The sequence below is a fragment of the Citrus sinensis genome, chromosome 7 (assembly GCF_022201045.2).
Source record: "Citrus sinensis cultivar Valencia sweet orange chromosome 7, DVS_A1.0, whole genome shotgun sequence".
NCBI lineage: Eukaryota > Viridiplantae > Streptophyta > Magnoliopsida > Sapindales > Rutaceae > Citrus > Citrus sinensis.
The window spans coordinates 22,645,156-22,671,512 of record NC_068562.1 but is presented as its reverse complement, the minus strand read 5'-3'; the positions used below and the strand labels follow the sequence as shown (position 1 = coordinate 22,671,512).

At 34.2% G+C, this 26,357-nt stretch overlaps 1 pseudogene; it reads right to left on the bottom strand.

The window, feature by feature from the left end:
- Positions 1–19,910: 19,910 nt before the first annotated feature.
- Positions 19,911–23,252, bottom strand: LOC102628072 (L-type lectin-domain containing receptor kinase IX.1-like; annotated as a pseudogene).
- Between the last annotated feature and the right edge of the window lie 3,105 nt (positions 23,253–26,357).

Here is a 26,357-nt window from a genome sequence, read left to right as displayed (position 1 = left end):
TGTGTGGTTGGTCTTCCACATTTACACATTCTCCTAGAGAATCCTTCAAGTGTCTCACTACTCTCTCTCTGATGATGGGATGTCAATAGAGAATAGAAAGATACATGTGACTTGAGAACCATAATCACTTTTATAGACAACTTTTACCTATTGTCATTAGGTATTTCTAATTCTGTCCATCATAGAATTATAATACAATTGGGTCTCTATACATTAAAGGCACACACCCTATTAGGTACATTAAAGCTCATAATACCAAAAACCCTAATAGATCACTTTTAATTGGGTTTAATCTTCTATGGCAGTTTACAACACATAATTATTCACATATAAGCCTAACGTTGGCTTAAAGATCCAACAATATTGAATTAAAAGAATCCAACAAATTTTTCATTCATGGGATACACAATTTCTGGCTGCAAACTTAAATGAAATAAATGTCGCTTTGGTTGTAAATTTTGCACCCTTACCATTCCCAGCTCCTAGCTCATTAGCTATCTTAACTCTATAAAATAGTGCAATGAAACTTATAAAAGAAAATGAAAGCAATGGATCAGTAACTCTGAATTAGTAAATTTTGGAAGAAAGATAAGTTTGAGCCTAAAATTTCTACTTTGTAGCAGCAAAGAAAGTAACAGGGATCATCATCTACCAATCCACTGATACTTATTCTACAATTTTGTACAAGCAGAGATGGATAAAGAAATTGGAAAATAGTTAATTAATTAACCTATAGTACACGTCCATTACAATTTAATCAATCTATTTGCCCAAAAAAAATGATGATGCACATACCAGGCTCATTAAATAACATCCACAGCTAAAGTTGCTTTACTTAAATACCCAGTCAACTACATCAATATTCCATAGTACCAATTTTCCAAGCTGTAATGCAACAAGATTAAAACATAAAATGGTACTAGAGCATGACCCTAGAAGCTGCAAAGACTTTGATAAACTCCCAGATACCATAAAAGGCTTGCGTTGAGAAACCATTCCAAGTTAAAGGACAGCGAACAAACATTACCGAGGCGACCGCCAAAAGCTTGGAGGAAGATGTTCAGATGGTAGGCAGCTAATAGACTGAAGATGGCGGGTTGGCTATGCACCATACCTTCTTTGATTCAATCCAGATTTCATTAAATGTGGAAGCATTATTAGATCATACTTAAAAAATAACGTGAAGACATGCTACTTAACCATTGAGTGATTTGTTGATTTAAATTAATTTAAAAGAGGATAAAGAAAAAAGAAACAAAGGTTTGTACATTGATGTATGAACTGACATTTATAATTTCATCGTATAGATGTTACGTGGTACAAGCTTGTATGATATATTTCGCATTTTGTTTATAATTTCAACATATTGAAAACAATTGCACAATTTTTTCACTCCATAGTAAAACATATAAAATGACTCGTCGTTTACATATTAATAAATTAGACGACAAGTCGTAATAGTAGAAATCGGTTGTATGACATTTCTTTCACTATGTTTCCAATTTTTTCACAATCGGTTTTAGACTTCCTATTTGTTCTTCTACATGCTCTGCCAATGAACTACTTGACTGGCAATGCTTTGTTCTATCATATTTTATTATTGCTGCTATGTTATCAATTCATGAAATTTCAGTTTATTCTCTTGGAATTTTTATGGTATTACATTGGAAAATTTGTTTAATTGTTTCCCTCATTTTGAAAAAATTAGGGCCAAGCTCAATGAAATTGAGTTCATTCGTTGTTCTGGTCAGAATCTTTTGAGGGCCATTTTGTCCCTTATTTTATTATTACTCCAAACATTTGTACTTTTTAGGATTTGTTTGGGGAAGAAATACAAGTTTAATGACAGCACGATACATATCGATGTAAAGTATTATAATTATAAGAAATCATTGGGAGGTACCAAACATACACTAGGTACCCCTGATAGTCAAACTGGTGCACAAGGTAACTCATGTTAGAAGTGATATGAGTAGAGAAATCGTGCAGAATATTAGCTACATAAAATATCTCTAACGCCCAAAAGAGATTATTTGATTTGGCAAAATCAAATAAGTAATATATTGTTGGAAAACAAAGGACAACTGGCTATGGCACCTAAAAAATGTAAAGGAAAGCACACCAAGGACAGTAATCCTCCAGACAGCCTCTGCTGAGGTATCCAGAACCACCGTGTAGAATGCATCGTGTGTAAAAGAGAACAAGCCAAGCAAATAATGCCCTACTTGCTCTCCAAGCATGCTCCCAATTCTCTAAGTGAATAAACAAGCCAAATGAATGACATTCTTTAGGGCTAGCTAATAAAAATTCTCTAGGTGAGAGGCAACCAGGGCACTCTATATAAAGGCGCTCAAGTTCTATTTTTCTCAATCATAAATACTCACAACAATACACACATAAAAAAGGGACTGACGCTTTCTTAAACCTCCAGCCACTATTGTATGGCAAGTTCTTAACACCTAAAAAATTGTCCATAAACTGACTTAAGCATCAAAGTGTGGTTGCCGATCATCGTCGACTCCACCTCTAACTGAAATAATAACAAGGCAACCCAAGACGGGGTGAATCAGGTTTTTAAAAAATTAAGCAAGTAAAACTAAATGCAAATTAAATAAAGTAATCAAATCTGAAATAAGCAAATTAATATGCAATCAAAAAAAATAAGGAGATGGATAAGAGAGAGCAAATACGTGATTTTTACGAGGTTTGGCCAACCGTGCCTACGTCCACGCCTCCAAGCTCACCGGGCTTGAGGAATCCACTAATCGAGCCTCCAAGGATTCAACAACTCTTACAATTAACTTCCAAGGTGTCAATAGACCTTTACAACAAGATATTATCCCCAATCTTTTAACCAAGTGTATCCCAACACTTACAATCACTTAAAAGTAAAGATTATAAATTAATTTTCTCTCACACAATGTATATGGTTATAAATGAAAGCTCAAAGTGTGAATAAATGAAACAAAAACAAGTTAAGGCTCAATGAAGGTTGTATTCTTAATAGCAATCTCAATAATAACTTTTTGGATCACTTTTTATTTGAATTTAATTGAGTCATTTTATAGTTGGAGTTGAAAATTAACTGTTGTTGACTTTTTGACCAAAATTGGATCACCGTTAACTACTGTTAGTTAACCGTTTTGACTAGTCCAAATGATCGTTGGACTAAATTTCAAATAATTGGTTATCCATTTGAAATTATCGATTAGCCGTTTATTTCCAAAGACCTCTAAAAAAAAAATTTGGCTATTTGTTCTTGCTAACCGGTTCACGATTAGAATCCAACTCTTTTATGCAAATGATCAGTTCACCGTTTTGCATAAACAGTTCACCGTTATTTTTCAAAATCATCATTTTAACAACCCTTTGCAGAACATGCTTTCTGAAAAATTATCGATTTGTCGTTTCAACAAATTGTTAGCCGTTTGCTGCAATCAAAGCCGTTTGCTACAATGATTGCTATATTGAAATTATTTTTTAAAATTATAGTTTTGTCTCAAACTTTTTATAATTATATTATGGCCCAAATCTTCATGAAACTTTACAAATAAGTCAAGTTTCAGAGTTTCAAAACTTTTTTAATTAGACCATGAACTTGAAAAACAACCAAATTCATTTATTTAAAAATTATAAAAAAATAATTTGAGCTTTAAATATTTGAAAAATAATTTGAGCTATTAAAAACTTAATCATTCTTACTCTTGTTTGTTATCGTCAAAATCATTATTATAAACACATACATGTTAACACTAACCTCTCTTCTCCATTTGTAAGTTAAATATAGCTCAACAATCCAACCCTCACTCTAAATCCAAGTCTCTCAGAGCTCTCTCACTTCCTCCCTAATTTTATATGTGTTTGTGATATGTGTTTGGACTGGTGGGGCACCCAAGGTACCCCAATCTTATCGGTTGCACTTTTTAATTCCTTAAGTCTTTAGTGACAAGATTGAGAGATCCTGAGATCTCTCGTTCCCTTTAGAGTAACAGTGCAGTGTCATGTAATGATCAATGTCTTTGTTACCTATGAAAACATACTTCTTTTCCAAAATGTGATTATATATGCTCTTTTATTTGCTTGTTGATTATGGAATACGGATGAGTAATTTGAAATGTTAATCAATAAAAACATGCTCACCATTAAACTAACTCTATGTTCGTTGTGTGTAATGTTTATTATAATGCAATAACTGTCAAAGTACCAACAACTTGTCATACTGGTTAGGAAAATACTTTTATTTGAACAGAATGAGGGAATGTCAAAGAAGACCTGAGGGCGAAGTACACAGTGGTACGCTAACATCATGAAGATTTGTTAAGGTACGTAGGTGCCCACACCTCCATTCTCTTATTTCAACCAAAGTAAAGAAGGAAGAATTTACAAGTGAAGGGTAATCACATAAGCCAGATGCCCAATTACTTACAGGGGTAGACGGCAGCTAACTTGATCACTATATATATTACTTATTTGGTTACAAGAAAATGGCGAATTGTGAGCATTTTGACCATCTTGTAGAGGGGTAGGCGGCAGCTACCTTGATCATTATTTGTATTACTTACAATTGAATGGCGTACGTGAGCATTTCAACTATCTCGCAGAGCGGTAGGCGACAGCTACCTTGATCACTATCTATATTGCTTACAAGTGAATGGCGAATCGTGAGCATTTCAACCATCTCGCAAAGAGGTAGACGACAGCTACCTTGATCACTATCTATATTACTTATTTGGTTACAAGCGAATGGCAGATTGTGAGCAGTATGACCATCTCGCAAAGAGGTAGGCGGCAGCTACCTTGATCTCTATTTATATTTCTTATTTGGTTACAAATGGATAATAAATTGAGAGGTTTTTTACCATCTCGTACAAGACAAACATATATGGATGAGTCACCTTATTGATGATGAAACCTGATTACTCCAATACAAAAGAAGAGATAGCTCAATGAGTATCAGCGCTATTGAGTACCCAAGGTACCCCATAAGCATAATTAGATTTCAGAATACATTACAAAAGAAAACTATAATAACATCACAAGACAACCATAAAATAAAAGGAGTTTGCAAGTACAACATTCAGGTAGTTCAGGTATCCCGAAAAAACATAACAAATTGGAAATAAAGAAAATAGTTCCAAGTACATAGCCAGAGGGAAGTGCCAACAAACAAGTAGTAGCGCCAAACCAAGTTACAGGGCAGGCCGGTTATCTTCATCTTCATCTCTCAAGATTAGGGGATCAATAAAAGTGCGAGAGGCAGCGCAAACACGACTATTGACGGTAAGGGTACTTGATAGTGACTTTAGTTAGGGTATCCCAGATGACCTCTACAGGCTCTTGAATCGAGCTATGCGAAGTGCCCTGCTGTCATCAATCGACTTTAAGATAGCCATCTTATCTACCCCACTTCTCCATTTTCGGTACCACTAGCCTTGGATCAACACTCCAAACCTTAGTCATAATACGCAAAGGCACTGTCAATTATATTCTTCTATTTTGAGATTAAGTCCAAGTGTTTAGCTTGAAGCTCCTGAAGGTCACTCACCATAAGGGCTTTCTCCTCGAAAACTTCGTCAAGGCACCTTTTTAAAGTCCTAATCTCTTGAGCGATCTTCTTTTTACAAGATCAGCAACTTTGAATCTCACTCTTCAGCATACATCTTATTCTCTTACTTAACGCTAGGGATAACAGCGAGATCCTAAAGGGTATGACTTAGAAAAAAGATAACCTACGGCGAGGGGTACCCCAAGTCATAATAAAAGAAAGAATAGAGGAGAAAAGCATAAAAAAAGGCATGAAAAAGGTATTCATGTCCTAGCTAGCCTTGACCGCTTGGTTATCGCGCTCATCCAAGCCTAACTTGTCAATCTCCATGGTCACCTCAAGAGTGATGTTCTTAGAAGTGTATTAGAGGTACTCAACTAAGTGGGAAACACTTTTGCTGGCCACTAAATTGAGCTCACCCTTAACGAAGTCCCCAGGCAAGAAGAAGAGGGAACCCATCTTTTCTTTCAGGTACCTTAAAGCCATTAGGAGAGGAGCCCTATGACTTCATCTTTGTGGCTGGGCTTTGAGGAGGAAAGATACCTCTCGATGAGGTAGCGCCCGGGGTAACTGAGGAACCACTTCGCATTTGGTTTATGAAAGAGTTGAAATCTTCGTTGGACCAGTCCATATCTATCAACTAAGCATATACAAAGCTTATGAGTCGAAAAATAGAAGTGCAAGCAGCAAGGAAAACACAAGCTTAGAAAGCAAAATATGAGTGACATTGGGGTATCTTTACAACACCATTTACTTATACTTGGTTCATCAGAAGAAGTCGACAAGGAACTTTGACCAACCAGTCTTATCTTTTGTAACTAATCCACACTCAGTATATCTCTACAAAGCCAAAAACCCCGTCTCCTAGCAGCTCACTTTCCTACTCACCTTCTAAACAAGGCATTTCCCTTTTATCCATGTAACATCTATAAAATCATAAGGAGCCCAGATGAGGAAAAGAAACCACATATACACAAATACACTAAAAAAGGGGGGGGAATGCTAAGATAAAGTTGGCATCACCACAACAAAAAAAAAAGAAAAAAAGAATGCCAAGAAGAAATAGAATCATTACAAGAGAAAAAATAAAGAACTATGATTGTAAAAAAAAGATGATGAGTAGAAGTCAGAAGCGCCAAAAAGAAAGAAAAATAAGTTAAAACCAAAGACACCAAAAGAAAGGAAAATGAGGAAGAAAATGAAAAATAAAGAAAAGGAAAAAGAAAGAAAAAAAAGAAGAAAAAAAAATAGAGGCTTACTTAACCAAAGCCAAAGAAAAAAGTAAAGAGTTGTTGGGATTTCAAATGGAAAAGAAAGATAAGCCACCGAAATTCTTGTGGATTGGAAGAGAACTCTAGGGATTTAAAAGGAACAAAGAAATAGTATAAGAAGAGGAGTGACATAAAGAGAAAAAGAAAAAGGGGAGTCACGACTCAAATCAAGGTGAGAGATAGTGTGTGTCAATTAGGGAAGTACATCACTTTAAAACTCAAATTGGAGAGAGAAAAAGAAAAGCCCTGATAGCCACTTTTAACATCCTCACATCCCAAGAGCATGGTGAATGTAAGACCAAAAAGAAAAAAAGAGAAAAAAGAAAAGCGGTCATTTTGTGCGAGGAAACACGAGTGGCCAGATCAGAGAAGAGGTATCCGAGGTAGCCAAAGTACCTCTTTTTCACGTGTCGTTCACTATTCCTCTACGAGTTTCTTTTGCCTCAACTACTTTTGCCAAAAGAAACCAGGGCAATGCTGTTTAGGGAAAAAATACAAGCTTAATGACAAAACGACACATGTCTATGTGAAGTCTTATAATTACAAGAAATCATTTGGAGATACGTGACCTACACTGGGTACACCTAATAATTAAGCTGGTCAATGCGGTACCACATGTCAGAAGTGATATGGATAGATCAATTGTCCAGAATATTAGTTGCATAAAATATCTCCATCACCCAAGAGAGAATATTTGATTTGGCAGAATCAAATAAGGAATATCTTATTGGAAAAGAAGGGGCAGCTAGTTGTCATACCCCTAAAAAGTAAAGGACAACACACTAAGGACAATGGTCCTCTAGACAGCCTCTGTTGAGATATCCAGGACCACCATGCAGAATGTGCCACATGTAAAAGAGAATAAACCAAGAAAATAATGCCCTACTTACTCTCCAAGCATGCTCTCAATGCTCCAAATGAATAAACAAGCCAAAGGAATGGCATATTCTTTAGGGCTAACCAATAAAAATTCTCCAGGTGCGAGACAATCAGGGTGCCCAGGGCACTCTATATAAAGGCGCTCAGGTTTTAGTTTCCTTAGTTATGAATACTCAACACAACACACACAAAAGAAAATGCTAAGACTTTCTTCAACCTCCAACCACCATTGTTAAGGGTTGACAAGCTCTTAACATCCAAATGTCAATAAACTGACTTGAGCATTGGAGTGTTGTCACCAGCCACTGTCGGCTCCACCTCTCACCTCTCTTCTCCAAGTCTTCCAAAGCTCTCTCACTTCCTCCCTTCACTCTCGACCTTCCTCCAAACCATTTCAAATAACACACCATGAGCTATGCGAGGCATCCCAGTTACCCTTAATATAAATTTTATTGTATTTAACTGAGTTTTAGTTCTTTTTACTTCATACCAAAATCTAGTTAAAACAAGATTCATTTATTCAAAATATTTTTTTAACTTACATTTCTTTTTTTATATGATTCATTATATTTCCTTTAATATGATGAATGTGAACACGTTATTCTAGAGTTGAAGATTGTGGGTGAGACAATTGATGCCATATAATCATAATAGATTCGAATTGAGATGGACGAGAATTGGAATTGGAATTTAAAATCAAAATAAATTATTTATTTTAGCTATAGAATATCATAATCGGAGCTGTATTGTGATTAATCTAATTACTTTATCTTGAAATTAGAATAAATTATTTCAAATTACAAAAATGACCTTAGATGATTATTTTATTATTTATTACAATAATTGTAATTATTATTAATCAAAATCATTAAGGAGATTGCCAGTTTCCCCTTATTGTAATTAATATATATCATTTATCCCCTTGTTACTTTTATAATAGCCAATAACCCCCCTGACAGTATAAGTTCACAATATTACCTTTATTTTCATATACACTTTTGCTTATATTTATTATAAATTAAATAAATCCTAAGAATATAAACAAAATAAAAAATTTAATATTAAAAACAAGAAATATATGTTTTGATGTGAACACAAAAATTAATAATCAAATTTTTTTCTTATACTTTTTATTTTGTGAACATTTTCTTACAATAAATATTTTATAATATTTCAAAATTAAATGTAAAAAGTACAAGAAAATTATTTTATTATTAATTTTTTTCACATCAAAGCATGCATTTCTTATTTTTAATATGGTAGTGTCGTTAAGGTGCACCAAATTTAAAACCTTACCACTAATATAAATAATTAGTACAGAGCGAGTAAGGATTGATCCCACAGAGACTATGCTAGTTATATTTATTATTAACTCCAAAGCAAGATTTAAAATAAAATAATAGTAGTAATAATAATATAAATTAATCTAATTAAAGAAAATGCCAATTAAAAATAAAAGGGGGGTTTATGAATTTTTAACTAAATAGTAAGAAATAAAGAAATTAAAATTACGAACAAGAATTTAATAAAAACTCTAATTAAAGGAGAAAGAAATAATAATGATGAAAACTTTGGTTAAAGGATCATTCGCCACCACCAAACATGCACATAATATATCAATTCTATTATCAATTTATATTGAAACTATCAACCGTAGACAACAATAAGCTTTGTTAGTCTCAATCTTTCCTTAGTGTGTCGTTAGGTAAAATAAGCTCTTCACCTAATCTCTAACCATTAAATAATTTAAAATAAGCTCTTTAAATTTAAGATAATGGAAGCATTAAACAAAGAAAGATATTAGATTGATCTAGGCAATAAACGCACAAGCTCGGATTATTTAACCTAGGTTATGTTCTTCAATTGAAATCACTAATTCCAACCTGCTACTAATGATTAAAATATCAAGACAATTACGGATCAAGAATTTTAATCTAGCAATAATATTTATTCAAGTCCTATTTAATTGGCCACTTAAATAAAACAAGAATAAACCATGAACATTAATTATAGAAGAACATAAACAATCTCAATTAAATAAATTGAATTATAGAATTTAAATTTAATTGCATATCATGTTTAGGGTTTTGAATTCACCCTTAACCAAATAAAAATCTAGCCTAACATAATTGAATTGGGAATAAGAGAATTGACAAAACCAATCATGGAGATTAATTCAAACGACTGCCTTTTTTCTTCAATTGAATTCCTTCTGGCGTCTTCCTTGTTTTTTTTCCTTCTTGCAGCTGCAATCTCAAATTCTCTTGCTCCAATTGCGTCTGCCCTCCTCTGTTTCCATCCAGCGGCTGTTGGCTTTTTCTTTTTCTTGCCGAATTGGATCAGCCCCTGCTCTCCCTCTTCTCCCTTCCGTCCAGTAGCTGCTCTCCTTTTATAATGCTAGTTGACCGAATTCTTCTCCAACAAATCCAAAGAAATCCTTTTTCAATTAGAATTGAAATCCTTTTCCAATTTAACGCCACCCAAAGCCATTAATTCCAACTTTTGAAAGTCAATTGTGGGCCCGTTTAAATGCTTTCCACTTTTGCAATGCCATGCACTTGTACTCCAATTGCCAAATTTTTTAATTATTCAACATTTCTCAATTGGATTAATTGCTTTGATTTTTGTCTTCCAATTTAATCTTCATTCCTTCTCAATTTGAATTTCTTCATGCCTTTTTATTATCCACAATCTCCAATTAATTTCCTATTCAATAAAATAATACAATGAATTAAAAATAAGAAATAAAAATAACTAGCAAATATATAAAAATAAATAAAATATGTATATTAATTAATTCCCTATTAAATTAAAAATTAACTAAAATAACTAGAATATTTAAGATCAAAATAAGAAAAAGATGAAGAAATTAAAAGCAAAATATATGAAAAATATGCACTTATCAAATTCCCCCACACTTACCCTTTGCTCGTTCTCGAGTAAACCTAGAACAAAAATAAAAAGAAAACCTCAACTAGTCCACTTTCGTAGAAAATCACGATTGCATTTAGCGTATGCAACAAGCCTTTAAACCCCTAGGCGGCCCTAGTGGACGAGTTATAGTCTCATGAGGGCTTCAGCGATGATACCCACAAACATCATTGCAAAAATTTTTTTTTTTTTTTAGAACAAAGAACAAAAGAATTTAAAATAAAAATAGCCTCAAAGATTGTATAAGTCATATAGCTCAAAGAAAATTTCAAATATTATCGAAGTTCTAACTTTAATTCAATAGTCAATCACATCTCTCTTTTGATTCTCATAGTGTGTGTGTGAATCAATTCAATTAAAATTCATTCCCAAAATCTTCAATATCAACAGCCTTTGCCTCGAACAAAGAAAAGAGTAGGTCAAACTAATCTTATCATCTTGATCTCCAATTTTTTTTCTTCTTTTACAGGCATTTGTGTGCATTTTTTTTTTTTTTAGTCAGGAGCTTTCACTCTACCCCTTAAGGTAGCCTTATTCTCATGGTAGATTATCATCTACATACTAGTGGTACATAGGCCCAAATTACTCAAGGATAGCTTCACTCTTAAGGGTTATAAGTAGCTATTTCTGACTATGGTGCCTGTGTATACTACACTGTATTGTGGAGATAAGAATAAAGACAAACAGTCATTTACTCAATCTAAAATTCTTAACTCAGACTGCGTCAATCTCAAATTCTAAGTCAAAATTATAAAAGAATTGATATTAGTGCCCATGGTTTAAAGAATCTCAATTAAGAGGAAATCAACACAAGAATCAAGTATAAACTAAGGTAATATTCAACCCTTTCTAAGAACCATATTCATTGTCAATCAAATTCTTATCACTAGCTAATATTCAAAACAATTTTTTTTTTAGAAAAAGAAAAAGACGAAGTAACAAAAACTAAGTTCGAAATCCACCCCCCACACTTAATTCTTACATTGTCCTCAATGGAAGCCTAAGCTAACAAAAGACAGAATTAAACATGGGAAAATGAGATGAGACACACAAACAGAAACAAACAAAATTCAACACAATGTAGGCAAAGTAAATGAGAATGAGAAGGAGAAAAATCAAATCTGTTATGGTGTGCTCTCAAAATCTTTTCTCCAGCCATTGGGTTGCCTCCCAATAAGCGCTTGGTTTATTGTCCTCAGCCTGACCTGGTTCTCAAGTTTCACTCATCAACGTACGCAGGTTTATAAAATGGAGCCTCATCTACATTGAGTGTTTGAAAATTTTCATAGTAAGGCTTCAACCTATGACCATTAACTTTGAACTCTTTACCTGTCTTTAAGCTCCTGATCTCAACTGCACCATGAGGAAAAACATTAATAACAACAAAAGGCCCAACCCATCGAGAACGTAACTTACCTGGAAACAACTTAAGGCGAGAATGGAATAGCAAAACTTTCTGTCCAACTTCAAAATTCTTTCTCAAGATCTGCTTGTCATGAAAAGCCTTAGTCTTTTCTTTATAGATTCGTGAACTCTCATAGGCATCATTTCGAATTTCCTCTAATTCTTGCAATTGGAGCTTTCTGTGTTGACCGGCGACGTCCAGTTCCATGTTACATTGTTTCACAGCCCACCATGCTTTATGTTCAAGTTCCACTGGAAGATGACAAGGCTTACCATATACCAACTTGTAGGGTGACATACCGATAGGAGTTTTGTATGCGGTCCTATATGCCCAAAGTGCATCATCAAGCCGTAAGCTCCAGTCCTTTCTATTTGGATTAACTGTCTTTTCAAGGATTGATTTCACTACCCTATTAGATACCTCAACTTGCCCACTAGTTTGTGGATGGTAGGATGTAGACACCTTGTGAGTGATGTTGTATTTTCGAAAGAGGGCTTCTATTGACCTGTTACAAAAGTAAGTGCCTCTGTCGCTGATAATTGCCTTTGGTGTTCCAAACCTTGTAAAGATGTTACTCTTTATAAAATCTACCACAACCTTAGAATCGTTAGTTCGGGTGGCTTTTGCTTCCACCCATTTTGAAACATAATCAACCGTAAAAACAATATAGAGATTACCAAACGATGAAGGAAATGGTCCCATGAAGTCGATGCCCCAAACATCAAAAATCTCAACTATAAGAATGAGAGATTGTGGCATTTGATTTCTAGGTCCTAAATTACCTATTCTCTGACAGCGATCACAAGATTTGCAAAACAAATATGCATCCTTAAATAGTGATGACCAATAAAAACCGCTTGCAAGTACCTTAAGGGCTGTTCTCTTTGGTCCAAAATGTCCTCCACAAGCCAAAGTATGACCAAAGGTGAGAATAGAAGTAAATTCAGTTTCGAGTACGCACCTTCTAATAACTTGATCAGAACAATGCTTCCACAAGTATGGCTCATCCCACACATAGTACTTGGCATCACTCTTGATCTTGGCCTTTTGTGCACGGGTTATCTCTTTCGGTACTGTCCTGGTAACCAAGTAATTGACAATATCTGCATCCCAAGGAGTAACTATACCTACATGTAATAACTGCTCATCTGGAAAGTTCTCATGCAATAGAACTGCATCTTCGTTATAGGTAAGTCGACTCAAATGATCTGCCACCAAATTCTCAGAACCTCTCTTATCTAGAATCTCTATGTCAAATTCTTGCAATAGAAGTATCCATCGTATAAGGCGCGGTTTGACATCTTTTTTGGTGAGCAAGTACCTAATAGCTGCATGGCCAGAGTAAATGATTACCTTAGATCCAATTAAATAAGAACGAAATTTCTCTAAGGCAAAGATAACTGCTAAAAGTTCTTTCTCTGTGGTGGAGTAGTTAAGTTGTGCATCATTCAATGTACGAGAGGCATAATAGATGACATGAGGAAGCTTAGCCACACGCTGGCCCAACACGGCTCCAACAGCATAGTCACTGGCATCGCACATAATCTCAAATGGTAAATCCCAGTTTGGTGGTTGAATCACAGGGGCCGATGTCAAAACTTCTTTTAACTTCTTAAAAGCTCTTTGGCACTCTTCATTGAAGTCAAACGTTGCATCCTTTTGAAGTAAGTTGCAGAGAGGTAAAGCCATCTTGGAGAAGTCCTTGATAAACCTGCGATAGAAACCTACATGACCAAGAAAAGAACGAATCTCCCTCACACTAGTGGGAGGTGGTAAGGAGCGTATAAGATCTATCTTAGATTTATCAACTTCAATCCCCTTTTCAGAAATAACATGGCCTAGTACAATACCTTGATTAACTATAAAATGACATTTTTCCCAATTAAGCACAAGGTTAGTGTCAATGCATCGTTTAAGAACAAGTGTAAGGTTATCTAAACATTTATCGAAAGAATCACCATAAACTGTAAAATCATCCATAAATACCTCAATGATGTTCTCCACATAATCAGAAAAAATACTCATCATACACCTTTGGAAAGTGGCAGGAGCGTTACAGAGACCAAACGGCGTGCGTCGGTAAGCAAATGTTCCGAAGGGGCATGTGAATGTTGTTTTCTCTTGATCTTCCGGAGCGATAACAATCTGATTATAACCTGAGTAACCATCAAGAAAATAATAATGAGAGTGACCACTTAACCTTTCAAGCATTTGATCAATGAATGGCAGAGGAAAATGATCCTTACGAGTGGCTGCATTCAGTTTACGATAGTCAATGCAAACTCTCCACCCAGTTTGAACTCTAGTTGGCACAAGCTCGTTTTCTTCATTCTTGACCACTGTGATGCCTGATTTTTTTGGAACTACCTGCACAGGACTCACCCATTTACTATCAGAAATGGGATAAATAATCCCCACATTAAGGAGTTTCAGTATCTCTTTTTTTTTACGACTTCCATCATTGGTGGATTAAGGCGGCGTTGTGCATCTCTCGTTGGTTTAGACCCTTCCTCTAGCAAAATGCGATGCATGCACATGGAAGGACTAATTCCCTTAATGTCGGCAATGGTCCAGCCAATCGCCGTCTTATGATCTCGAAGCACCCTAATTAACTTTTCTTGTTGAACTGGGGTGAGGGTTTTAGCAATTATGACTGGAAGTATTTCATTCTCACCCAAGTAAATATATTGCAGGTGTTCTGGGAGTGGTTTAAGTTCTAAGGTAGGTGCCTGCACAATTGAAGGTAAAAGTTTCTCGTTTAATAAAGGCAATTCAAGGTAAGAAACATTATACCCATTGGTGCGTAATGTGAATGCTCCATCTAAGATCGACATAGCTTCCTCTACCTCATCATCCAACTTTATCAAATTTACATGTTCCTTAGAATCATTTTTCGTAAGATTCTTGCTTATGGCAATTTCAAAACTGTCATTACTGGATAATTCAAAGAAATCCTGCACCAAAGTATTAATACCATCCATGGCAAAAACAGAATGAACATCACTGGGATACCTCATTGCCTCAAAGATATTGAAGCGGATCACTTCACCATCGAATTCCATTGTAAGGGTTCCATCGTGAACATCAATCTTGGTTCGGGCTGTCTTAAGGAATGGCCGCCCCAACAGAATAGGAGTGGGATTGGGCGACAACTCATCCTCCATTTCAAGGATATAAAAATCAGCTGGAAAGACCAATTCATTTACCTGCACAAGAACATCTTCCATAACCCCCTTCGGGTAAGCATTAGATCTATCAGCCAATTGAATAATTATACCAGTTTCTTCCATTGGGCCTAAATTCAAGGAGTTATAAATCGAATATGGCATAACATTAATTGAGGCCCCTAAATCTAGCATACATCTTTCGAATCTGGTATTACCAATAGTGCAGGGGATAGTGAAAGTACCTGGATCCTTGCACTTAGGCGAAAGTTTTCTTTGAAGTACAGCAGAAACATTCTCTCCTACTCTTATCTTTTCGTTACCGCTCAACTTTCGCTTGTTGCTGCATAATTCCTTCAAAAACTGTGCATAACGCGGCACTTGTTTAATAGCATCAAGTAGAGGAATATTTACCTCTACTTTACGAAAGGTCTCAAGGATCTCTTTTTCTTGCTCCTCTTTCTTGGATTGTTTAAATCTGCTAGGAAATGGTGGAGGAATGGAGAGAGTCTTAATTCGAGGTGAGGGGGTACTTACCTGGCCAGATGGATCGACTGGCAATGCCGAGTGGGAATCATCTTTCCTTGTTAAAGGAAGAGCCTCAGGTGAGGAATTGGTCACAGAGGGTGATAATGTTGTGGATACTTTTGATGGCTTAGCTAATAATGGTTCCAATTGCTTTCCGCTCCTAAGAGACATAGCACTAGCATTCTCCTTTGGATTAATTTCTGGTTGAGAAGGTAACTTTCCTGAAGTTCTACCCTCTATCCTACTCATAGATGTAGCCAGTTGGCCAATTTGATTCTCTAAATGTTGGAGTTGTGTCTGGGTAGTCTGTTGGAATTGTATAGAATTAGTAGCGAGAGCTTTTACAAGATCTTCCAAAGACGTACCTTGATTTTGAGGAGGTGGAGGTGGCCGAACTTGGTAAGGCTGTTGCACCCGGTGTTGGGGGTAGCCCAGTGGTCGAGACGGTGCCACATTAGAATTGCCATGTTGTTGGTTCCCATACCTAAAATTAGGGTGATCCTTCCACCCTTCATTGTAAAAATTAGAGTAGGGATCATACCTTTGTCTTGGTTGGCCTAGGAACCCCTCAACTGTGTTGGCCTGCTCATGTGAACCCTCTTGGATGGCAGGGCACATGTCAGTCGCATGTCCGACCATAGAACATACGCCACACGATCTCATTTGTTGCCCTAGAGCTAATTGTTGCACCAAAGAAGTAAGATTTGAAACTTGTTTTTCTAGAGAAGTAGTACTTACCTCATTGACTCCCTTAGGTGGCGGCAGTAGATCATTCTTAGTGTTGAACTGTTGGGAATTAGCAGCCATGTTAGCAATGAGATTTCGGGCTGCTTCTGGTGTCTTATCCACGAGTGCTCCTCCACTAGCAGCATCAATCATACTCCTATCCATAGGCAGTAGACCCTCATAAAAGTATTGAATAAGAAGTTGATCACTTATCTGATGGTGGGGGCAACTAGCACATAGCTTTTTGAATCGTTCCTAATAGTCGTAAAGCGGCTCTCCATTATACTGTCGGATTCCACAAATTTCTTTTCGAATGCTGCCAGCTTTTGATGCTGGGAAATATTTCTCCAAAAATAGCTGACGCATCTCATTCCATGTAGTGACAGTACCGGAGGGAAGATAGTACAACCATTCCTTAGCTGAATCCGCCAAAGAGAATGGGAAGGCCATTAGCTTAACTTGCTCTTCAGAAACTCCGGCTGGTTTCATTGTGGAGCAGACCACATGGAACTCCTTTAAGTGCTTATTTGGATCCTCTCCTACAAGACCATGAAAAGTATGAAGAAGATGAATCATCCCAGATTTGAGTTCAAAGTTTACCTGAGGGTTTGGATTCTCAATGCATAAGGGTTGCTGGTCCAAGTTAGGAGCTGCCAACTCTTTAAGTGTTCGGTTGTTATTCTGAGCCATTGGTTCGGGTTCTGGGCTGCGTGGCTCTGTCTTCGGGAGTGGAATGTGGATGGCAAAATCGAGTTCTGAATATGATGAGGTTGCTCTAAGTTGTTCGAGTTTCAATCGAATGTCCTCTATGCTCATGAAAATCTAAATATAGAACAAAATATAACTAATTAAAATAAAATAAATAAATAAAATGAGAAAAGAAATAAAAAAATAAAAATAAAACGAGTGATAATAAACAAACTAGACGCTAGTTCCCCGGCAACGGCGCCAAAAATTTGGTAGTGTCGTTAAGGTGCACCAAATTTAAAACCTTACCACTAATATAAATAATTAGTACAGAGCGAGTAAGGATCGATCCCACAGAGACTATTCTAGTTATATTTATTATTAACTCCAAAGCAAGATTTAAAATAAAATAATAGTAGTAATAATAATATAAATTAATCTAATTAAAGAAAATGCCAATTAAAAATAAAAGGGGGGTTTATGAATTTTTAACTAAATAGTAAGAAATAAAGAAATTAAAATTACGAACAAGAATTTAATAAAAACTCTAATTAAAGGAGAAAGAAATAATAATGATGAAAACTTTGGTTAAAGGATCATTCGCCACCACCAAACATGCACATAATATATCAATTCTATTATCAATTTATATTGAAACTATCAACCGTAGACAACAATAAGCTTTGTTAGTCTCAATCTTTCCTTAGTGTGTCGTTAGGTAAAATAAGCTCTTCACCTAATCTCTAACCATTAAATAATTTAAAATAAGCTCTTTAAATTTAAGATAATGGAAGCATTAAATAAAGAAAGATATTAGATTGATCTAGGCAATAAACGCACAAGCTCGGATTATTTAACCTAGGTTATGTTCTTCAATTGAAATCACTAATTCCAACCTGCTACTAATGATTAAAATATCAAGACAATTACGGATCAAGAATTTTAATCTAGCAATAATATTTATTCAAGTCCTATTTAATTGGCCACTTAAATAAAACAAGAATAAACCATGAACATTAATTATAGAAGAACATAAACAATCTCAATTAAATAAATTGAATTATAGAATTTAAATTTAATTGCATATCATGTTTAGGGTTTTGAATTCACCCTTAACCAAATAAAAATCTAGCCTAACATAATTGAATTGGGAATAAGAGAATTGACAAAACCAATCATGGAGATTAATTCAAACGGCTGCCTTTTTTCTTCAATTGAATTCCTTCTGGCGTCTTCCTGGTTTTTTTTCCTTCTTGCAGCTGCAATCTCAAATTCTCTTGCTCCAATTGCGTCTACCCTCCTCTGTTTCCATCCAGCGGCTGTTGGCTTTTTCTTTTTCTTGTTGAATTGGATCAGCCCCTGCTCTCCCTCTTCTCCCTTCCGTCCAGTAGCTGCTCTCCTTTTATAATGCTAGTTGACCGAATTCTTCTCCAACAAATCCAAAGAAATCCTTTTTCAATTAGAATTGAAATCCTTTTCCAATTTAACGCCACCCAAAGCCATTAATTCCAACTTTTGAAAGTCAATTGTGGGCCCGTTTAAATGCTTTCCACTTTTGCAATGCCATGCACGTGTACTCCAATTGCCAAATTTTTTAATTATTCAACATTTCTCAATTGGATTAATTGCTTTGATTTTTGTCTTCCAATTTAATCTTCATTCCTTCTCAATTTGAATTTCTTCATGCCTTTTTATTATCCACAATCTCCAATTAATTTCCTATTCAATAAAATAATACAATGAATTAAAAATAAGAAATAAAAATAACTAGCAAATATATAAAAAAAATAAAATATGTATATTAATTAATTCCCTATTAAATTAAAAATTAACTAAAATAACTAGAATATTTAAGATCAAAATAAGAAAAAGATGAAGAAATTAAAAGCAAAATATATGGAAAATATACACTTATCATAATACTTAATTTTTATTTTAATTTCCATTCGTGTGATTTATTCAATATATAATAAATATGAATAAAAATGTATTTGAAAATAAGGGTAGTATTATAAACTTATACTGTCAGAGGGGTTATTGGCTATTATAAAAACAGTAAGGGGCAAATAGTATATATTAATTATAATAGGAGAAAAATTGACAATCTCCTAATAAAAAAGTTGGTTATCAATCATTATACATACATAATAAAAACAAATTATGTATACGTGTTTATAAATCATTGTCATACAACTACTTCGGCGATTTTCGAAGCAAGTTCAAGGTTTTTGCCCAACCGTACTTTGAGCTTCAGGGCGCCTGTTAAAGAACCAATTAGCCCATATGCTAAGCGATCAGACAGCTCACTTTCAAGCTCAGCAACAACACGTGCAAACAAGCCCTGTGTGGTGCCATTGCCTGAGCTGTAGAACAAGTAATCGGAAAAAGTGTCAGCTAGCTCAAGAATGAAGAAAGTGTATCAAGATGGCTGTGGAAGATGAGGATTAGATCCTTATAATTGATTGTACAACGTCAAACCATCTAGCACTGATGACGGTTTGACTTAGATGTAGGGCTTAGCTTTTTTGGATGGCTAGATTTCGTTCTAAATTACTTGAAGAACACACACACAAGCATGTATTTATACTCTTGGAAAAATTTTAGAATACCTCTTATGTATTACAACCAATTAATGCATGCATGATATATGTAGTTGAATTTAATTTAACCACCACTTGCATGATGATTTTTCAAAATAAATACACATATGTCATAACATTATTTGCTTGTTGTATGACTAACAAGAGTAGAAAAAAGCACATGAAATAAAAATTTCAGCGCCCAATTTTGATGCTTGAATTAGTTATGAAGGGTTCACTGGAACAAGGGGCTGACGAGGCAGGCGCTTCAAATATAGCCACTGGCATTTTCGAAGGAAGATTTGGCATCTTTGTCTCAAAATTGAGAACTTGAATAGCTTGTCTTATGGAGGGTCTGCAATTACGATCAGGGTGAGCACACCAGAGTCCAACAATCATCGAGCAGTCCGTTTGTTGCTCATCAAAGTTAACATCCAATCTCTCGTCAACTCCGGCCGAAATAAGCATCCTTTTTTCCGTAAAGATCCCACACCCATTCTACCAATCCTATTTCAGGATTCTCTTTCATATGGTCTGTCGATTTTCTTCCCGTAGCGATTTCTAAAGCAACTACTCCAAAGCTGAATACATCAGAATCTTTACAGCCCTGCCGGTGCTGATGTACTCAGGAGCCATATAACCTAAAGTCCCAGCCAACCCAGTTGTCCGAGGACCTAGCTCATGGTCCACTAACAGCGCCAACCCAAAGTCACCTAACTTGACATTGAAATCAGTGTCCGGCATTATATTACTGAATTTGATATCTCTATGCACCACACATCTCTTCCACTCTTCGTGGAGATAAAGCAGAGCAGAGGCCAAGCCAAGAGATATTTTGTACCTTGTAGTCCAAGTAAGAGGAGTACCGGTGCTCTTCTTGCTGAAGAGATGAAAATCAAGGCTACCATTTGGCATGAACTCATATACAAGCATGAATTCACCTCGGTCGTGGCACAAACCAATGAGTTGCAAAAGATTTCGATGTCTCAATTGGCTGCACGTCTTCACCTCAGTTATATATTCATTTTTACCATGTTTTAATCCCCTTGAAATTTTTTTAACAGCAACAGCCATGTTTAAGTCAATCAAGATGCCTCTATAAACAGCACCGAAGCCTCCTTGACCCAACTTTCTCTCATTCGAAAAGTTGTTGGTTGCGGAAGCAAGATCCTTGTATGAAAATCTTCTTGGTCCTGCATCTCTTGACAGGTCGTCGTTGACCCAAGTAAAGGTCTCTGTCTCTGTCTCTTTCCTTTGCTTCCATTTCCACAGCATTAAAATTCCCATTATCACAACTCCACCTATCGAAACACCCACAACAACTTTTATTTTGATGGTCTCCCTTCCATTTATTTCCTTGATATCCAAAGTTGAATTGAATTCCCATGATTTAAGAACATGACGCTGTGTGTATCGGCCTGTTGAAGATGAAAACCCAATTTTGACTCACTGAAGTAAAACCTTCATAAGATCAATTGTATAAAACAAACTAGTATTTTCCTGAGAGTACTTAGGGGTCTCTCCATAACTCCAGGACGCACTCAGATTTTTAGTAGCAGAATTATATTTAATCTTTACATGAGCAGTATCTCCACTGTGAAAGCTGGCGTTCCAGCGAGTGTAGACAGATGAAACAATGGAGCTATTGTTGATGCCCACATCGTCCTTAACATTAATAGGATCCCATTCAGGGTTTGAAAAAGAGTCAAATTCAACTAGAACAATCGGAGATGATGATAACTTAGCAGTTGTGGAGTTAAATAGCCCCAGGAAGCCACCAGGTGAGTTCGAAGGGATTTGGAAACCCACTGAAGCAAGGAGAATGCAATCGCTTGCCCATAAGTGCTACTATTTAGGTAGCGTTTACTTTTTTTATTGGAGTGAGAATTCTGAGAAATGATAATTTTAGGATTGGGAGTGTGGAGTGAGAGTGAGAGTAGAAATAGGTTGTTTACTTACACTAGAATGGAAGCATAGAATGGAAATCAGAATCCAATTTATGTATTTATTTTGTCTTGAATTGGGAGTAAATAGTTTGAAATTATAATTTTATCCTTATTTAAATAATTATAATTTTTAATTACAAAGCTAATAAAAAATATATTTAATGAATAAATATTTATTTTATTATATTTGTAAATTTATAATAATTATTAATATTCTTAATTATGAACATCACAATTTTTTATTAATTTTAATTTTAATATAAAATGAAACATTATTTTATTTTATTTAATATAATTATAGTAAATTTATTATTATATAAAATAATATTATAATATTATTTAATACAAAATTAATATTTTCTTAGAATAAACTATTTATTATTATTAATTATTAATATTAAATAAATAAAGTACTATTATTTTTAAAATAAATATAATAATATTATATTTATTAATTCTCTATTAATATAATAATATTATTTTTAAATAATTTTAACTTAGAATCATTACAAATTATTATTTAGTTAAATATATTAATATTATTCAAATAAATATAATATTTTTTATTTTATTTTATTTTATTTTATTAATTATAAAATATTAAATTAAATTAAATTAAAAAATAGGTGAGGCCCACGGAGTGTGATTCCCAATCCCTCCCCAATTAAGTGAAGTAAACACTGGAGTGGGAGGAATCCGCACTCCTCACTCCCACTCCAAAAAGTAAACACAACATTAGTGTTGAAAAGTCAAAGAGTTTTGGTTAAAAAAAAAAGTGAGCCACATGCATTGCCTTTGTTTTTCAAAGTCGGCACTAAATTGCAAGCTGTAAAATATTTGTCATTTGACAATCTTGCACCAAATGAAGAAAAATGTAAAAGTTAGCAAAATTTATCAAATTGACAGAAATGAAGATTGACAAATTGCGGAGGGATTAGGTGGAATAGTGCAAGTTTGAAGCCTATAAATTGAAGCCATTTCTTCATTCTAAAGCATTCCAAAATTGTTAAGCTTATAAGTTTCTAAGTTTTTTAGAGTTCTGAGAGTGTGAGCAATTGGAGAGTGTGTGTGAGAGTACTGGATGTATTTGGATTCTGGGAAAGTGAGATTTCTTTACTCAAATTTATACTCAAATAATTGTTAAATAAACAATTATTCTCTCTTGCTCCTGTGAACGTAGGCATATTGCCGAACCACGTAAATTTTGTGTCCTTTATTTTTCTATAATTATTTGGTACGCTTGATTCCGCATTCCGCGCACAACATTTAGTGGATCAACCATGAAGGAAAATTGGGTGTTGAAGTCAGAAAGTCTTCTTGTATCAGAGTCCCAGAGGGGCAACTTCTCGGCATATGTAGCCCAACCAACACGGCTTGCATAAGCGGGTAAACTTAATTCAATGGCTCTGTAAAAAGGTGTGGCATCTCCTTCGTAGACTATGTTTTTTGTGTCTAGATCAAAACGGGAAAACTTGAAGTGAATTAAAGTACCAGAGGGAGGAAAAACAAGAAAGAAGATGGCTAGGAAAAGTAAACTGTACAAGCCATTGATCAATGCAGACATGGCAGACGGCAGAAGGAGATATGGCATGATCAAATCAAAGGCTTAAACTTGTCTTATAAAAGGCCATTCGACTATCTTCTCGTATATTTTGATGTTCGCATTTCAACTACTAATTATAATTTATTTATTTGGAAGACTTCAATGAAAGTGAGTGCTATACCTGATTGACAAAAATATGATAGATGATATACTTTGTTTGCTGATATTATCTTCCGCAAAATAGCATCTGCATTTCAATTCAACTATGCATAACAAACAATTGCATTAAATAATCTTATAACAACATCTCAGTCCAGATATATTAGAAATGAGACAATCAAATAAAATATTGGGGGTAAAGTTCAGTGAACCTCAAATGAATTGACATAATTCGGTTTGCCAAAATCCCAAATCCATCTCCTCCTTGAGCTCTCCTCCATGTCAATTGATGAAGGTTTGCTGTTCGATGGGCCGATTTTTTATTACAAATCAGATTGTGTGCCGAGGATATTTAACAGAGTAAATTGCACCGTTAAAGTGGCTTAATTCTACAAATATGACACCAAGTAATCCTATTAATATGACATCTCCTTAAGGAAAAATCGCAATTATCTTTAAAGAGAGTATATTTATTTTTCATTTTTTACCCAACCGTTACCCATCTATGGTTAATAATTACTCAACCTGTAATTATTAATTACCTGATCCTTATTTGAAAATTATACGACCTTTTACTTGACTCTTATGACGCTTGTATTTATACTTGATTTACACTTGACCACAGTTCAGTAATTTTCCAATTACTCCACTTGTACCTGACCATGGTCCGAGTATTTAAAAATTACTTGATTATTACCTGACTTGTACCAGACCACAGTTTCATAATTTTTCATTACTCGAGGATTACTGACTTATACCTGACCATGACTGAATAACTTTTTAACTACTTGACTTGTACATGACTCTGGTTGGGCAAATTTTAACAATCCGACTCTTAGCCGACCATATTTAATGAATATTTTTTATAAGAACTGTGATAATTAAAAACATAATTTGAAGACCCACGAAATAATTTTTTAAGGAATTAAAATAAATATTGGAATAGTCTAAACCTATATGATCACCTTCACTTTATTATACATGAAAAAAAAATAAAACCTAAGCAATGGGAAAGTGAGTGCAATGGATTTGAAATATAAATGGTGCAACTTGTGATTCACAAATTAGGATATTTCAGTCTTTATGCAAGTGAATTTGTCATATAAGTGAATAAATGGAAGGAAGGAAATATATTTAGAAATTATGCACTTTTGTGGCATATATAAACAAAAAGTGTTAGGATATTAAACCCACTATAATTTTGTTTTTTTGAAAAACCCACACATAACACTTAATAAACCTATATACTCAATAAACCTATCATTTTAATTTAAAATTTTATTTTTTACTCTATAAAGGCACCTATATGCCTAATATACTGTTTATATCTCCAGTTTTTTTTAGACATTTATTAAGTCTTTGTCTGCCATGGACTTATAATCAAATCCTCCATCGTTACAGTAGCTTACTCTCTCTTTTTTTTAATTAATTTTTTCATAAACTGAACCTTTAATTTATTGTAATGAAACATAAGATAGACTAGAGAAAAATGCTTCACAACTAATTAAACTGAATTTGAGTTATATTGAACAACAACTTCAAATAGAAATATAAATTTTGTTTAATTAAAAAATAAATAGAACTTATTTTTTACCAATACATGACTAAAAGTAAATTTGTGATCTTCCTTTGTCAAAGAAAACTTTTCTAAATTAAAATATTTGATGGAAAATTTTGGAGAGCATATACAGGTAATAAGACCTTGGGGAAGGAGATTGCCAAGCTTAAAATAGATTTGACTCAAATAGAAGCTTGAAAAGTATAAGAACCAATATGAACTACTAGAAAACGTCTCCAGGTAATAAGACCTTGGGGAAGGAGATTGCCAAGCTTAAAATAGATTTGACTCAAATAGAAGCTTGAAAAGTATAAGAACCAATATGAACTACTAGAAAACGTTTGCAAAGAGAGGAAGAGGGAAAGAATTGGGAAGAAAAAAAATAGTTTTAGAGAAAGTTATAATGTTTGGCTATAATAGTAATTTAAGTTAGGGACATTAACAAAAATTTATACTAAAAAGTGGGTGTAAAAAGTTGTTTGGTGGTTTCTAATATCCCCTCCCAAACAAAGAATTATATTTAACACCGTCAATAACCCAAATTGTTATAAAACCCTTCAAGGTTTAGGCTTTCCTCTATTTTTCTTTTCATCCCAGCTCTCATGTCCTAAGACTCAGGCTCTATTTGGGATTGAGATTAAACATTTATATTTTAAAAGAAACAACATTAAACTATTTGATAAACACTAACTATTATAGATTAAAAGCTAACTTAATTGGATTTTATACTTATATGATGAAAAATTTATTATATTTTTATTAATTTTATCAAAATTATTGTTCAAAAGTTGTATTTACTACATACTATTAAGTTATACTTCATATACAATTTTTTTTTATAGTAGTTGTAGCTTACAAAACTACAGTATCTTAATACCGAACAAGGTCTCAATTTTATATTTATGTTGTCATAAAATACAAAGATAAATGGGTAGATCCTAAAAATTTGTGTTAAAGTTAAAAAATCAAGAGGAGTGCTACGGTCAGCCGTCCAAATGGGCGATTGACTCACTTGTTCTTCTTAAAATTAGACAAGTGTTCAATTTTACTTTTATTGGGACCCATAGATAGTAATTTGCCGCATTCATTTAATAAATCATTTGATATTATTTTACCCACCAATTTAAATATATTTACACTCTCAAATGACATTTGCTTCTCTGTTCCAACCTATACACATAAATAAATGTTTTTAAAAATTAATAATAAATTATAACAATTTAAATAATTTAGCATTATAAATGCAGGCAATCACTTTTCATATAAACTTGCTCTGATTATTCAAACATGATTTTAAAGAATTAGTGTTTTTAATAAATAAATACTAATTAGCTTAATAATTTTCATAATATAAACATAAAATAAATACACAAATTTCTACTATTATTCTACATTAACAATGACACCCAATCTGTATAGCAAAAATGATAGTATTT